Raw genomic sequence first — 14407 nt, forward strand, 5'->3', positions numbered from 1 at the left:
AGACTCAGCACAGAACAGAATCTTTTTCCCTGATTTACTATTATCTGCTCTTGCAAACTTTCCAGATAAAATGCAACATTCAGCACTACATTAGCATAGCAGTTGACACCAGAGCTATTTTCAAAATGACATCCTACAACCTGTTCTTCATTTTCCTTATTCTTTTTGCTTGCAATTACATCACTCCTCTTTTTTTTCCTCCTCTCTACATCTTCATTACAGATATTCTCATTTCTCCTTTTACGAGAAACTACACGTTTCTCCAACACAGGATACTGACCTAAATGAGGAGCATAGCTTCTTCTTAATCTATTATACTCCTTTACACAATTTGTATCAGCACTAACTTTTGAATCATCAAAGTCTATCATGAATAAACCTGATAATGTTTTCACTCGTGACAAAGCAACATATGCCATACCTTCTTTGAACACAGTTGAACCAATGTTCACAAATGCACAATCTACAGTCAATCCTTGAGACTTGTGAATAGTTACAGCATATGCTAGCGAAAACGGAAACTGCTTCCTACGTACATATAAGTCTTTCACAAGCATGAAACGAACTGAACAACGACAAATGTCTTTAACTTCTTCTATCTGATCAAATTTTATTTTTAAACATTCAATTCCATCTTTTTTCTGATAATTAATAAAACCCACAACTCTTCCCATAGCTCCATTAACTAAACCTTTTTCAACATCCAAATTTCTCCTTAAAAATACTCTACAGTTCATGCAAACATATAGATTTTTTTCTAATCCAGCTGTTTTGGAAATGTTCTTCTCTAGTGAATCCAATTTATTTTTCAGTGTGCCTGTTAATGTGACAGTAATTCTTCCATCCTCAATTTTGTCCACTGCTTCCAATTTCCTGATATCTTCCTTTTCCAATTTCAAAAGCTCCTCATTGAATTTTGAGCATTCACGTAGAGTTGGCATTAAGCAGATGACACTTTTGTTTTCTGCAATGTTCTTGTATATCTTCTCTGCAACTATTTCTTCCTTTGGAAATAAATTATGTAGCAGCCGACTCTGTAATGCTTTTTTGCCAGCTTCAGTGAGTAGTCAAATTCTGATATCTTTCAGAATACTTCCATATTCTTCATCGTTTGCTTGCCTCATATTAGTAGTAAGTTCCTTGTACTCAAAGAAGGACCAAATATTTGTATTACCGATGCTTCCCAATGACTTCTTCGTGTCTTCATGTGTCACAGTATTAAACACTGGTTGTCCTTTAACTGGAGTAAGTTGCAAAAGATCTCCAAAAACTATGACGTGTTTTCCTCCAAATAACACGTCATAGTCTGTCTTCAGAATTTGCTGCATTCTTAAATGCGCAAAGGCAAGCATTAAGTTTGATACCATGCTCACCTCATCAATAATGAGAACTTGCATCTTCTTCAATACTCTTGAAACTTCCAAGCATGCTTCTCCAGTTAGCTTGTTGTATTGTATTTTGTTCTCATGCTCCACTGGTAACATTAGCAAACAATGTAAAGTGATTCCTTTTATGTTATATGCTGCTAACCCAGTTGGAGCAGTAACCACACAAGACAAAGTAGAATCCGTTTTTTGCTGTAGGTAGCTTCTGATGACTTTTATTAGGAAACTTTTTCCAGTTCCAGCTTGTCCGCTTACATACATATTGATTGGATGAAATGATGTGCATGAGCACTCTTTTTTTTCATGTAGAAATCCGTGATCAATTTTGTTTCTGATCTCTTCATAAATTTGTTGCTGCTCTTCGTTCAGTTGTCTTTCCAAATTTTGTAAGTCTATAAATTCTTCTTGAGCTTGATTCATAGCCGTTTCCACTTCATTCATGGCTATTGATGCTTCATTTTCAACGATTGGTTGTCCTAGGGGATCTTGACTGAGTGTTCCTGAACTTTGGCTGTCCTGAGAACTGTCTCTAGCTATTTCTGCTGCAATTGTAGTTTCCTGTTCAATTTCTTCATTTAACATTTGCAGATAAGTTGAGAATGTACTGCATTGTATGCTGTCTTTGCAAGCATTAAAAGAATCTTCATAGCTTTGAAATTCTCCCAGTAGTTCATCCTCTGTACGCCATGGTTTAAACAGCTGTAAAAGAGCCAAGTAGTAAAATTCCTTTTTGTCAGTAGTGTTGCAACTCAGCTGCCTGTGATTTATCAAACTTCCTTTTGTTTGCTTCACCAAACATCCTTCCTCACCAATGACTTTATATTTTCCATTGTTGATGTCTTCTGTGGCTTTCCGTGAATAAATGTAGTTCTGCAGCACTTCATAGAGACACATGTTCTCCAGATGATGACTTCTCTTGGGATAATATGTGTCCAACATGTTTGATTTCAAAATATCTGTACTTTCTGGGTCATTCTCGGCCAAATATTCAATTTCTCCAACAGATTTCAGTACCCGATTTCTCATTGCTGCAAGGCCTAAACTTGCCCAAATTATTCTTCTTGATTTCGAGTAGAGACTTGCAGAAGATAACCTATCTGAACATTTGTAGGATCCAATTTCTTGATGTGATAACATCTTCAAACTGAAACTGTACAGCTTCTTACTGACAGTTTTCTCGTGAGAAATCTCTTCCCACATTTCCTTCAATTCTGTTTTTTCTGATTTCGTAATGTAAGACGTTACATATCGAGCAACAGCAATGGAATTGTCAGCTACATACTGTATATCCATGTTAGCGTTCCACATGGATAAAATCACTGGGTTGTAGTCATTTATATTTTTTGATTCTTCTTTTCTTTTAAGGTTGTAGGTATTCTTAGGTGATTTTCTTGTGATAGTATGTCTCACAGATGACATAAAACTGTTAACTCTTCCATTTGAAAGAACAGGTCTAGGAAATCCAAATCGACATTTAGTGTAGTATTTATCTTTGCTCTTGTATTTCCGTCGACAGTATTTTCCACACCGATGACTTTGGAAACGTAAAACTTGCTCCTTTAACTTTTTCTCTTCTGTGCTTTTTGGTATAGCACATGTTGCATATTCTTCAATGTAAGATAACACTGCTTCATCAGTATCTGTTCCAAACTTTGGGGCATCCTTGATCCACAACAGCATATGAATATGAGGAGCACCTCTTGCCTGGCACTCTTTTCTCCAAAAGAAATCCACTACTTCTCCTAGAGGTGGATTTTTTTTATTGCAGATGAAGGACATCATAGCCTCAAATCTATGATTGAAATATCTGCAAACATTAACCGGATCCAATGAGCACAGTTCTCCTGCTGTCTTGTATTCGATGTTTTTAATGTTTGAATTTGCCTCTCGTAGAAAATCCAGTAAATCATCCCAAGCGTACTCGGCACAGCTTAGGGTAACGAACCATGTTGGTGTTCCTAAATTCCGTAACATGCATTTTAATTCACCATGGCATCTGTACCAATATTCATTTGTCCCACGCTGACAAGCCATCAGATTGATCAGTTGTGTTTCCAAATGATCATCTCGGTGCTGCACTTTCTCCATAAAATCCTTAGCAGACACATTTTGCAAATATACTCCACTTTTTAAAATGTGATTTACTGCATAAGACAATGCAGACAAGTCGCTTTCAAATAAAAGATGGAACAAATAAGGAATACTTTGTCGAAATCTGGGATCTTCAGCATATAGTCTTATAGTCCGATACTCAGAAGCTGGAATCTGTTCCGGACGTTCATCGTATCGTCCTCCTTTTCCTTTAGGAAACAGCTGGGGAAAACATCGAGCTTCCAAGCTCTCCTCCCATACACTCACGGGAGTTCCTTTTGCTTTCTTCATCTGAAATAGATCAATATTGTCTCCCATAACTTCTTTTGAATGAAGAGGATGTATGCTAAAATGTTCATAAATTTCTTCTTCCTTTGACTTGTCCACTTTTTCAATTTGTCCAGTTGGTGTTTCTGTGTCTTCTTGTAAATCTTCTTCTTCTTCTTCTTCTATATAAATTGATTCATACCATTTGTTATTCCTTTTCAAATACAAATTTGCTCTTTGTACTTTCCGTACATCTACCAGCTCCTGCCAAATCTTCTTATTCTTTGTAGGTACACCATTAACCAGAATAATTAATGGTTCAGTTTCCAAAGTATCCGCATCAATAGTTTCCATATTTTTTTTCAAATCCAAGGGCAAATACACCACTCTACCTTTTAAACCTCTCAGTAAATCTGAAGGAGGTAATTTACCAGTTTTGCGCTCCATACGTACTATGGTCTGGAACGGATGAACACATTGAATGAGTATAGACTCATATGTATTTAATTCAGAAAGTTCAGCAGGAATAGCACCCAATTCTAAATTATTATGTACAGCTCTGGTCGGCATTCTATTTTCCTCTAACTTGTTGTAACAGTATTTACAAATACGCTGATCTTCACCAAATTCAAAACAATTTTCAAGAAATATATATGTGGCAAAATCCTTCCACTTATAATTATCTTCATTTTCACTCTTTCTGTAGAGATCAACATTCCTAGTTTGTTTTCTTAAATGAGTTCTGCGGCAACAAATACAAGTAATATTTGGTCTTTCATTAGAGATTATTGCAAATTTTGTTATGTGATCATTAAATGTCTTACTTACAGAGGGTTCTACATTCTCTTCCACTTCTTCCTCATTTACTGTGTCCTTCTCTGCACCGTTTTGTTCAGGACCAAAGTAACAAAACTGAATTTCATCAACAACCTTCTCTACATCTGATACCGTTCCACGGAACAGAGCCCTATTCAATTCATCTAACTTTATTGCTGGACTTTTAGCAAAATACAACCGTCTCACAAACTTTCTCATTTCAGTATGATGAACAGCCAGCATCCTAAAATGATGGAAAACACTATTACACACTTTTCTAGATAGACAAGCCAGAGAATGACCCTGCAAACCAGTATTCTCTCTCACTCTGCATGGATCCAGACTTTGAAGCACCTTAATCTTCTGTTTTACACTTTTTTTACTATATTCTCTTAGAAACTCACGAAATTTATCAATAGATTCCTGACGCACAGTGCAAATACTACTACAATTCCAAGTGTACACTGGGGCTTTAGGACGTCTCCCCAGAGCCTCATCCGCCATCACTTGTACCTCATCTCTTGGAACCATTATCTCCTTCTCCATTATGCAACCATTTTTCACTTCATAAGCACGACCTCTGGTGTCAACTGCATGCAGCAAACTATTACTTTGAAAATAACTCTCTTCATTAAAAAAAGGTTCACTACTTGAACTATGCATCCATTTTCCTAAAAACACTTTAGAAAAGTTTGTTCTGTTCACTACTCTTTTCCTTTTGCTATGTGATTTCAGTACATTAACCATTTTGTCTAATGTACGCATCCTATTCAAAATTAAAATGAATAGTTTCCTTTTTAATTCTAATGCCTTTGCTGCAATGGCTTCAATTTCTTTTTTTCTCTTATAAAACTTAGCCTTTTGCTTATATTTCTTCACATCCTTTATCAAATTGGACATAACTCTTCTCTGAAACATTTTTCTACGTATATCTCTTTAAACGCTGTTTTTCTGTTTAAGTTAATCTTTTTAGTTGCAGAAGGTATATTTGCATTAACAAAATTCTCAATTTTTTCCTGTCCTTTTCGATTGAAATCATTCTTTCCAGTACAGACATTTTGTACATTTTTCCTTTTTTTGAATATGTTCTTTAGAAAAATTTTTGTCTGCTTACCAGAAGATTTTTTTTTTTTCCCAACATGAGCATCTTCAACTAACTTAGGTCCTCAAGTTGTCTTCAAATATAGGTTTTTTTTGTGGTCTTATTTTACTCTGGATTTTGTAGGCATCTTAAATTTTGTTCACTGCTCTTCAGCAATACCTGAAAAAAACTAAAACAAAATTCCTTTATTTTATTTAAATATATTACTACATTTGTTTTCACATTAGTCACAAAACGAAATTTCTTTGCCAATTTGAAAGCACACTTACTACTCTTTTTTTTGGCAAGTGATAATCACTTTTACAGACTGACACATTATGAATCCACTTTTCAGATTTTTTAAAAAGCACATGTCCAAACTGCTTTTTCAGACCAGCACCATTTGTAACCTGGGTGACTGCCTACACTCCAGCAAGGGCAACCAGCCTTAGTGATGCTGAATGTATTTGCATTACTGACTGAAACCTCAAACCCCACTCGCTTGTGAATACTGTGCATGATTCCACATGGTAAGCAGCTGGGTGTGTGCTAAGAGTCTGCTTCTGCACCAAAAAATGGCTCCCCCTTTCCTTCTAATGCAACTGTGAAATCACCAGAGCAATACGCAATAAATCTCTGCCTGTAATTTCTCTTTGCACACAGAGTCATGTTTTCACATTAGTCACAAAACGAAATTTCTTTGCCAATTTGAAAGCACACTTACTACTCTTTTTTTTGGCAAGTGATAATCACTTTTACAGACTGACACATTATGAATCCACTTTTCAGATTTTTTAAAAAGCACATGTCCAAACTGCTTTTTCAGACCAGCACCATTTGTAACCTGGGTGACTGCCTACACTCCAGCAAGGGCAACCAGCCTTAGTGATGCTGAATGTATTTGCATTACTGACTGAAACCTCAAACCCCACTCGCTTGTGAATACTGTGCATGATTCCACATGGTAAGCAGCTGGGTGTGTGCTAAGAGTCTGCTTCTGCACCAAAAAATGGCTCCCCCTTTCCTTCTAATGCAACTGTGAAATCACCAGAGCAATACGCAATAAATCTCTGCCTGTAATTTCTCTTTGCACACAGAGTCATGTTTTCACATTAGTCACAAAACGAAATTTCTTTGCCAATTTGAAAGCACACTTACTGCTCTTTTTTTTGGCAAGTGATAATCACTTTTACAGACTGACACATTATGAATCCACTTTTCAGATTTTTTAAAAAGCACATGTCCAAACTGCTTTTTCAGACCAGCACCATTTGTAACCTGGGTGACTGCCTACACTCCAGCAAGGGCAACCAGCCTTAGTGATGCTGAATGTATTTGCATTACTGACTGAAACCTCAAACCCCACTCGCTTGTGAATACTGTGCATGATTCCACATGGTAAGCAGCTGAGTGTGTGGTAAGAGTCTGCTTCTGCACCAAAAAATGGCTCCCCCTTTCCATCTAATGCAACTGTGAAATCACCAGAGCAATACGCAATAAATCTCTGCCTGTAATTCCTATTTGCACACAGAGTCATGTTTTCACATTAGGCCCTTAAACGAAATTTCTTTGCCAATTTGAAAGCACACTTACTACTCTTTTTTTTGGCAAGTGATAATCACTTTTACAGACTGACACATTATGAATCCACTTTTCAGATTTTTTAAAAAGCACATGTCCAAACTGCTTTTTCAGACCAGCACCATTTGTAACCTGGGTGACTGCCTACACTCCAGCAAGGGCAACCAGCCTTAGTGATGCTGAATGTATTTGCATTACTGACTGAAACCTCAAACCCCACTCGCTTGTGAATACTGTGCATGATTCCACATGGTAAGCAGCTGGGTGTGTGCTAAGAGTCTGTTTCTGCACCAAAAAAAGGCTCCCCCTTTCCATCTAATGCAACTGTGAAATCACCACAGCAATACGCAATAAATCTCTGTCTATAATTCCTCTTTGCACACAGAGTCATGTTTTCACATTAGTCACAAAACGAAATTTCTTTGCCAATTTGAAAGCACACTTACTGCTCTTTTTTTTGGCAAGTGATAAACACTTTTACAGACTGACACATTATGAATCCACTTTTCAGATTCTTAAAAAAGCACATGTCCAAACTGCTTTTTCAGACCAGCACCATTTGTAACCTGGATGACTGCCTACACTCCAGCAAGGGCAATCAGCCTTAGTGATGCTGAATGTATTTGCATTACTGACTGAAACCTCAAACCCCACTCGCTTGTGAATACTGTGCATGATTCCACATGGTAAGCAGCTGGGTGTGTGCTAAGAGTCTGCTTCTGCACCAAAAAATGGCTCCCCCTTTCCATCTAATGCAACTGTGAAATCACCAGAGCAATACGCAATAAATCTCTGCCTGTAATTCCTATTTGCACACAGAGTCAAGTTTTCACATTAGTCACAAAACGAAATTTCTTTGCCAATTTGAAAGCACACTTACTGCTCTTTTTTTTGGCAAGTGATAAACACTTTTACAGACTGACACATTATGAATCCACTTTTCAGATTTTTTAAAAAGCACATGTCCAAACTGCTTTTTCAGACCAGCACCATTTGTAACCTGGGTGACTGCCTACACTCCAGCAAGGGCAACCAGCCTTAGTGATGCTGAATGTATTTGCATTACTGACTGAAACCTCAAACCCCACTCGCTTGTGAATACTGTGCATGATTCCACATGGTAAGCAGCTGGGTGTGTGCTAAGAGTCTGCTTCTGCACCAAAAAGTGGCTCCCCCTTTCCTTCTAATGCAACTGTGAAATCACCAGAGCAATACGCAATAAATCTCTGCCTGTAATTTCTCTTTGCACACAGAGTCATGTTTTCACATTAGTCACAAAACGAAATTTCTTTGCCAATTTGAAAGCACACTTACTACTCTTTTTTTTGGCAAGTGATAATCACTTTTACAGACTGACACATTATGAATCCACTTTTCAGATTTTTTAAAAAGCACATGTCCAAACTGCTTTTTCAGACCAGCACCATTTGTAACCTGGGTGACTGCCTACACTCCAGCAAGGGCAACCAGCCTTAGGGATGCTGAATGTATTTGCATTACTGACTGAAACCTCAAACCCCACTCGCTTGTGAATACTGTGCATGATTCCACATGGTAAGCAGCTGGGTGTGTGCTAAGAGTCTGCTTCTGCACCAAAAAATGGCTCCCCCTTTCCATCTAATGCAACTGTGAAATCACCAGAGCAATACGCAATAAATCTCTGCCTGTAATTCCTATTTGCACACAGAGTCATGTTTTCACATTAGTCACAAAACGAAATTTCTTTGCCAATTTAAAAGCACACTTACTGCTCTTTTTTTTGGCAAGTGATAAACACTTTTACAGACTGACACATTATGAATCCACTTTTCAGATTTTTTAAAAAGCACATGTCCAAACTGCTTTTTCAGACCAGCACCATTTGTAACCTGGGTGACTGCCTACACTCCAGCAAGGGCAACCAGCCTTAGTGATGCTGAATGTATTTGCATTACTGACTGAAACCTCAAACCCCACTCGCTTGTGAATACTGTGCATGATTCCACATGGTAAGCAGCTGGGTGTGTGGTAAGAGTCTGCTTCTGCACCAAAAAATGTCTCCCCCTTTCCATCTAATGCAACTGTGAAATCACCAGAGCAATACGCAATAAATCTCTGCCTGTAATTCCTATTTGCACACAGAGTCATGTTTTAACATTAGGCCCTTAAACGAAATTTCTTTGCCAATTTGAAAGCACACTTACTACTCTTTTTTTTGGCAAGTGATAATCACTTTTACAGACTGACACATTATGAATCCACTTTTCAGATTTTTTAAAAAGCACATGTCCAAACTGCTTTTTCAGACCAGCACCATTTGTAACCTGGGTGACTGCCTACACTCCAGCAAGGGCAACCAGCCTTAGTGATGCTGAATGTATTTGCATTACTGACTGAAACCTCAAACCCCACTCGCTTGTGAATACTGTGCATGATTCCACATGGTAAGCAGCTGGGTGTGTGCTAAGAGTCTGCTTCTGCACCAAAAAATGGCTCCCCCTTTCCTTCTAATGCAACTGTGAAATCACCAGAGCAATACGCAATAAATCTCTGCCTGTAATTTCTCTTTGCACACAGAGTCATGTTTTCACATTAGTCACAAAACGAAATTTCTTTGCCAGTTTGAAAGCACACTTACTGCTCTTTTTTTTGGCAAGTGATAATCCCTTTTACAGACTGACACATTATGAATCCACTTTTCAGATTTTTTAAAAAGCACATGTCCAAACTGCTTTTTCAGACCAGCACCATTTGTAACCTGGGTGACTGCCTACACTCTAGCAAGGGCAACCAGCCTTAGTGATGCTGAATGTATTTGCGATACTGACTGAAACCTCAAACCCCACTCGCTTGTGAATACTGTGCATGATTCCACATGGTAAGCAGCTGGGTGTGTGCTAAGAGTCTGCTTCTGCACCAAAAAATGGCTCCCCCTTTCCTTCTAATGCAACTGTGAAATCACCAGAGCAATACGCAATAAATCTCTGCCTGTAATTTCTCTTTGCACACAGAGTCATGTTTTCACATTAGTCACAAAACGAAATTTCTTTGCCAGTTTGAAAGCACACTTACTGCTCTTTTTTTTGGCAAGTGATAATCACTTTTACAGACTGACACATTATGAATCCACTTTTCAGATTTTTTAAAAAGCACATGTCCAAACTGCTTTTTCAGACCAGCACCATTTGTAACCTGGGTGACTGCCTACACTCCAGCAAGGGCAACCAGCCTTAGTGATGCTGAATGTATTTGCATTACTGACTGAAACCTCAAACCCCACTCGCTTGTGAATACTGTGCATGATTCCACATGGTAAGCAGCTGGGTGTGTGCTAAGAGTCTGCTTCTGCACCAAAAAATGGCTCCCCCTTTCCTTCTAATGCAACTGTGAAATCACCAGAGCAATACGCAATAAATCTCTGCCTGTAATTTCTCTTTGCACACAGAGTCATGTTTTCACATTAGTCACAAAACGAAATTTCTTTGCCAATTTGAAAGCACACTTACTGCTCTTTTTTTTGGCAAGTGATAATCACTTTTACAGACTGACACATTATGAATCCACTTTTCAGATTTTTTAAAAAGCACATGTCCAAACTGCTTTTTCAGACCAGCACCATTTGTAACCTGGGTGACTGCCTACACTCCAGCAAGGGCAACCAGCCTTAGGGATGCTGAATGTATTTGCATTACTGACTGAAACCTCAAACCCCACTCGCTTGTGAATACTGTGCATGATTCCACATGGTAAGCAGCTGGGTGTGTGCTAAGAGTCTGCTTCTGCACCAAAAAATGGCTCCCCCTTTCCATCTAATGCAACTGTGAAATCACCAGAGCAATACGCAATAAATCTCTGCCTGTAATTCCTATTTGCACACAGAGTCATGTTTTCACATTAGTCACAAAACGAAATTTCTTTGCCAATTTAAAAGCACACTTACTGCTCTTTTTTTTGGCAAGTGATAAACACTTTTACAGACTGACACATTATGAATCCACTTTTCAGATTTTTTAAAAAGCACATGTCCAAACTGCTTCTTCAGACCAGCACCATTTGTAACCTGGGTGACTGCCTACACTCCAGCAAGGGCAACCAGCCTTAGTGATGCTGAATGTATTTGCATTACTGACTGAAACCTCAAACCCCACTCGCTTGTGAATACTGTGCATGATTCCACATGGTAAGCAGCTGGGTGTGTGGTAAGAGTCTGCTTCTGCACCAAAAAATGTCTCCCCCTTTCCATCTAATGCAACTGTGAAATCACCAGAGCAATACGCAATAAATCTCTGCCTGTAATTCCTATTTGCACACAGAGTCATGTTTTAACATTAGGCCCTTAAACGAAATTTCTTTGCCAATTTGAAAGCACACTTACTACTCTTTTTTTTGGCAAGTGATAATCACTTTTACAGACTGACACATTATGAATCCACTTTTCAGATTTTTTAAAAAGCACATGTCCAAACTGCTTTTTCAGACCAGCACCATTTGTAACCTGGGTGACTGCCTACACTCCAGCAAGGGCAACCAGCCTTAGTGATGCTGAATGTATTTGCATTACTGACTGAAACCTCAAACCCCACTCGCTTGTGAATACTGTGCATGATTCCACATGGTAAGCAGCTGGGTGTGTGCTAAGAGTCTGCTTCTGCACCAAAAAATGGCTCCCCCTTTCCATCTAATGCAACTGTGAAATCACCACAGCAATACGCAATAAATCTCTGTCTATAATTCCTCTTTGCACATAGAGTCATGTTTTCACATTAGTCACAAAACGAAATTTCTTTGCAAATTTGAAAGCACACTTACTGCTCTTTTTTTTGGCAAGTAATAAACACTTTTACAGACTGACACATTATGAATCCACTTTTCAGATTCTTAAAAAAGCACATGTCCAAACTGCTTTTTCAGACCAGCACCATTTGTAACCTAGATGATTGCCTACACTCCAGCAAGGGCAACCAGCCTTAGTGATGCTGAATGTATTTGCATTACTGACTGAAACCTCAAACCCCACTCGCTTGTGAATACTGTGCATGATTCCACATGGTAAGCAGCTGGGTGTGTGCTAAGAGTCTGCTTCTGCACCAAAAAATGGCTCCCCCTTTCCATCTAATGCAGCTGTGAAATCACCAGAGCAATACGCAATAAATCTCTGCCTGTAATTCCTATTTGCACACAGAGTCATGTTTTCACATTAGTCACAAAACGAAATTTCTTTGCCAATTTGAAAGCACACTTACTGCTCTTTTTTTTGGCAAGTGATAAACACTTTTACAGACTGACACATTATGAATCCACTTTTCAGATTTTTTAAAAAGCACATGTCCAAACTGCTTTTTCAGACCAGCACCATTTGTAACCTGGGTGACTGCCTACACTCCAGCAAGGGCAACCAGCCTTAGTGATGCTGAATGTATTTGCATTACTGACTGAAACCTCAAACCCCACTCGCTTGTGAATACTGTGCATGATTCCACATGGTAAGCAGCTGGGTGTGTGCTAAGAGTCTGCTTCTGCACCAAAAAATGGCTCCCCCTTTCCTTCTAATGCAACTGTGAAATCACCAGAGCAATACGCAATAAATCTCTGCCTGTAATTTCTCTTTGCACACAGAGTCATGTTTTCACATTAGTCACAAAACGAAATTTCTTTGCCAATTTGAAAGCACACTTACTACTCTTTTTTTTGGCAAGTGATAATCACTTTTACAGACTGACAGATTATGAATCCACTTTTCAGATTTTTTAAAAAGCACATGTCCAAACTGCTTTTTCAGACCAGCACCATTTGTAACCTGGGTGACTGCCTACACTCCAGCAAGGGCAACCAGCCTTAGTGATGCTGAATGTATTTGCATTACTGACTGAAACCTCAAACCCCAATCGCTTGTGAATACTGTGCATGATTCCACATGGTAAGCAGCTGGGTGTGTGCTAAGAGTCTGCTTCTGCACCAAAAAATGGCTCCCCCTTTCCTTCTAATGCAACTGTGAAATCACCAGAGCAATACGCAATAAATCTCTGCCTGTAATTTCTCTTTGCACACAGAGTCATGTTTTCACATTAGTCACAAAACGAAATTTCTTTGCCAATTTGAAAGCACACTTACTGCTCTTTTTTTTGGCAAGTGATAATCACTTTTACAGACTGACACATTATGAATCCACTTTTCAGATTTTTTAAAAAGCACATGTCCAAACTGCTTTTTCAGACCAGCACCATTTGTAACCTGGGTGACTGCCTACACTCCAGCAAGGGCAACCAGCCTTAGTGATGCTGAATGTATTTGCATTACTGACTGAAACCTCAAACCCCACTCGCTTGTGAATACTGTGCATGATTCCACATGGTAAGCAGCTGGGTGTGTGCTAAGAGTCTGCTTCTGCACCAAAAAATGGCTCCCCCTTTCCATCTAATGCAACTGTGAAATCACCAGAGCAATACGCAATAAATCTCTGCCTGTAATTCCTATTTGCACACAGAGTCATGTTTTCACATTAGTCACAAAACGAAATTTCTTTGCCAATTTGAAAGCACACTTACTGCTCTTTTTTTTGGCAAGTGATAAACACTTTTACAGACTGACACATTATGAATCCACTTTTCAGATTTTTTAAAAAGCACATGTCCAAACTGCTTTTTCAGACCAGCACCATTTGTAACCTGGGTGACTGCCTACACTCCAGCAAGGGCAACCAGCCTTAGTGATGCTGAATGTATTTGCATTACTGACTGAAACCTCAAACCCCACTCGCTTGTGAATACTGTGCATGATTCCACATGGTAAGCAGCTGGGTGTGTGCTAAGAGTCTGCTTCTGCACCAAAAAATGGCTCCCCCTTTCCTTCTAATGCAACTGTGAAATCACCAGAGCAATACGCAATAAATCTCTGCCTGTAATTTCTCTTTGCACACAGAGTCATGTTTTCACATTAGTCACAAAACGAAATTTCTTTGCCAATTTGAAAGCACACTTACTGCTCTTTTTTTTGGCAAGTGATAATCACTTTTACAGACTGACACATTATGAATCCACTTTTCAGATTTTTTAAAAAGCACATGTCCAAACTGCTTTTTCAGACCAGCACCATTTGTAACCTGGGTGACTGCCTACACTCCAGCAAGGGCAACCAGCCTTAGGGATGCTGAATGTATTTGCATTACTGACTGAAACCTCAAACCCCACTCGCTTGTGAATACTGTGCA

This window comes from Triturus cristatus, chromosome 2_2 (assembly GCF_964204655.1).
Source record: "Triturus cristatus chromosome 2_2, aTriCri1.1, whole genome shotgun sequence".
In the NCBI taxonomy this organism is placed as follows: Eukaryota; Metazoa; Chordata; class Amphibia; order Caudata; family Salamandridae; genus Triturus; species Triturus cristatus.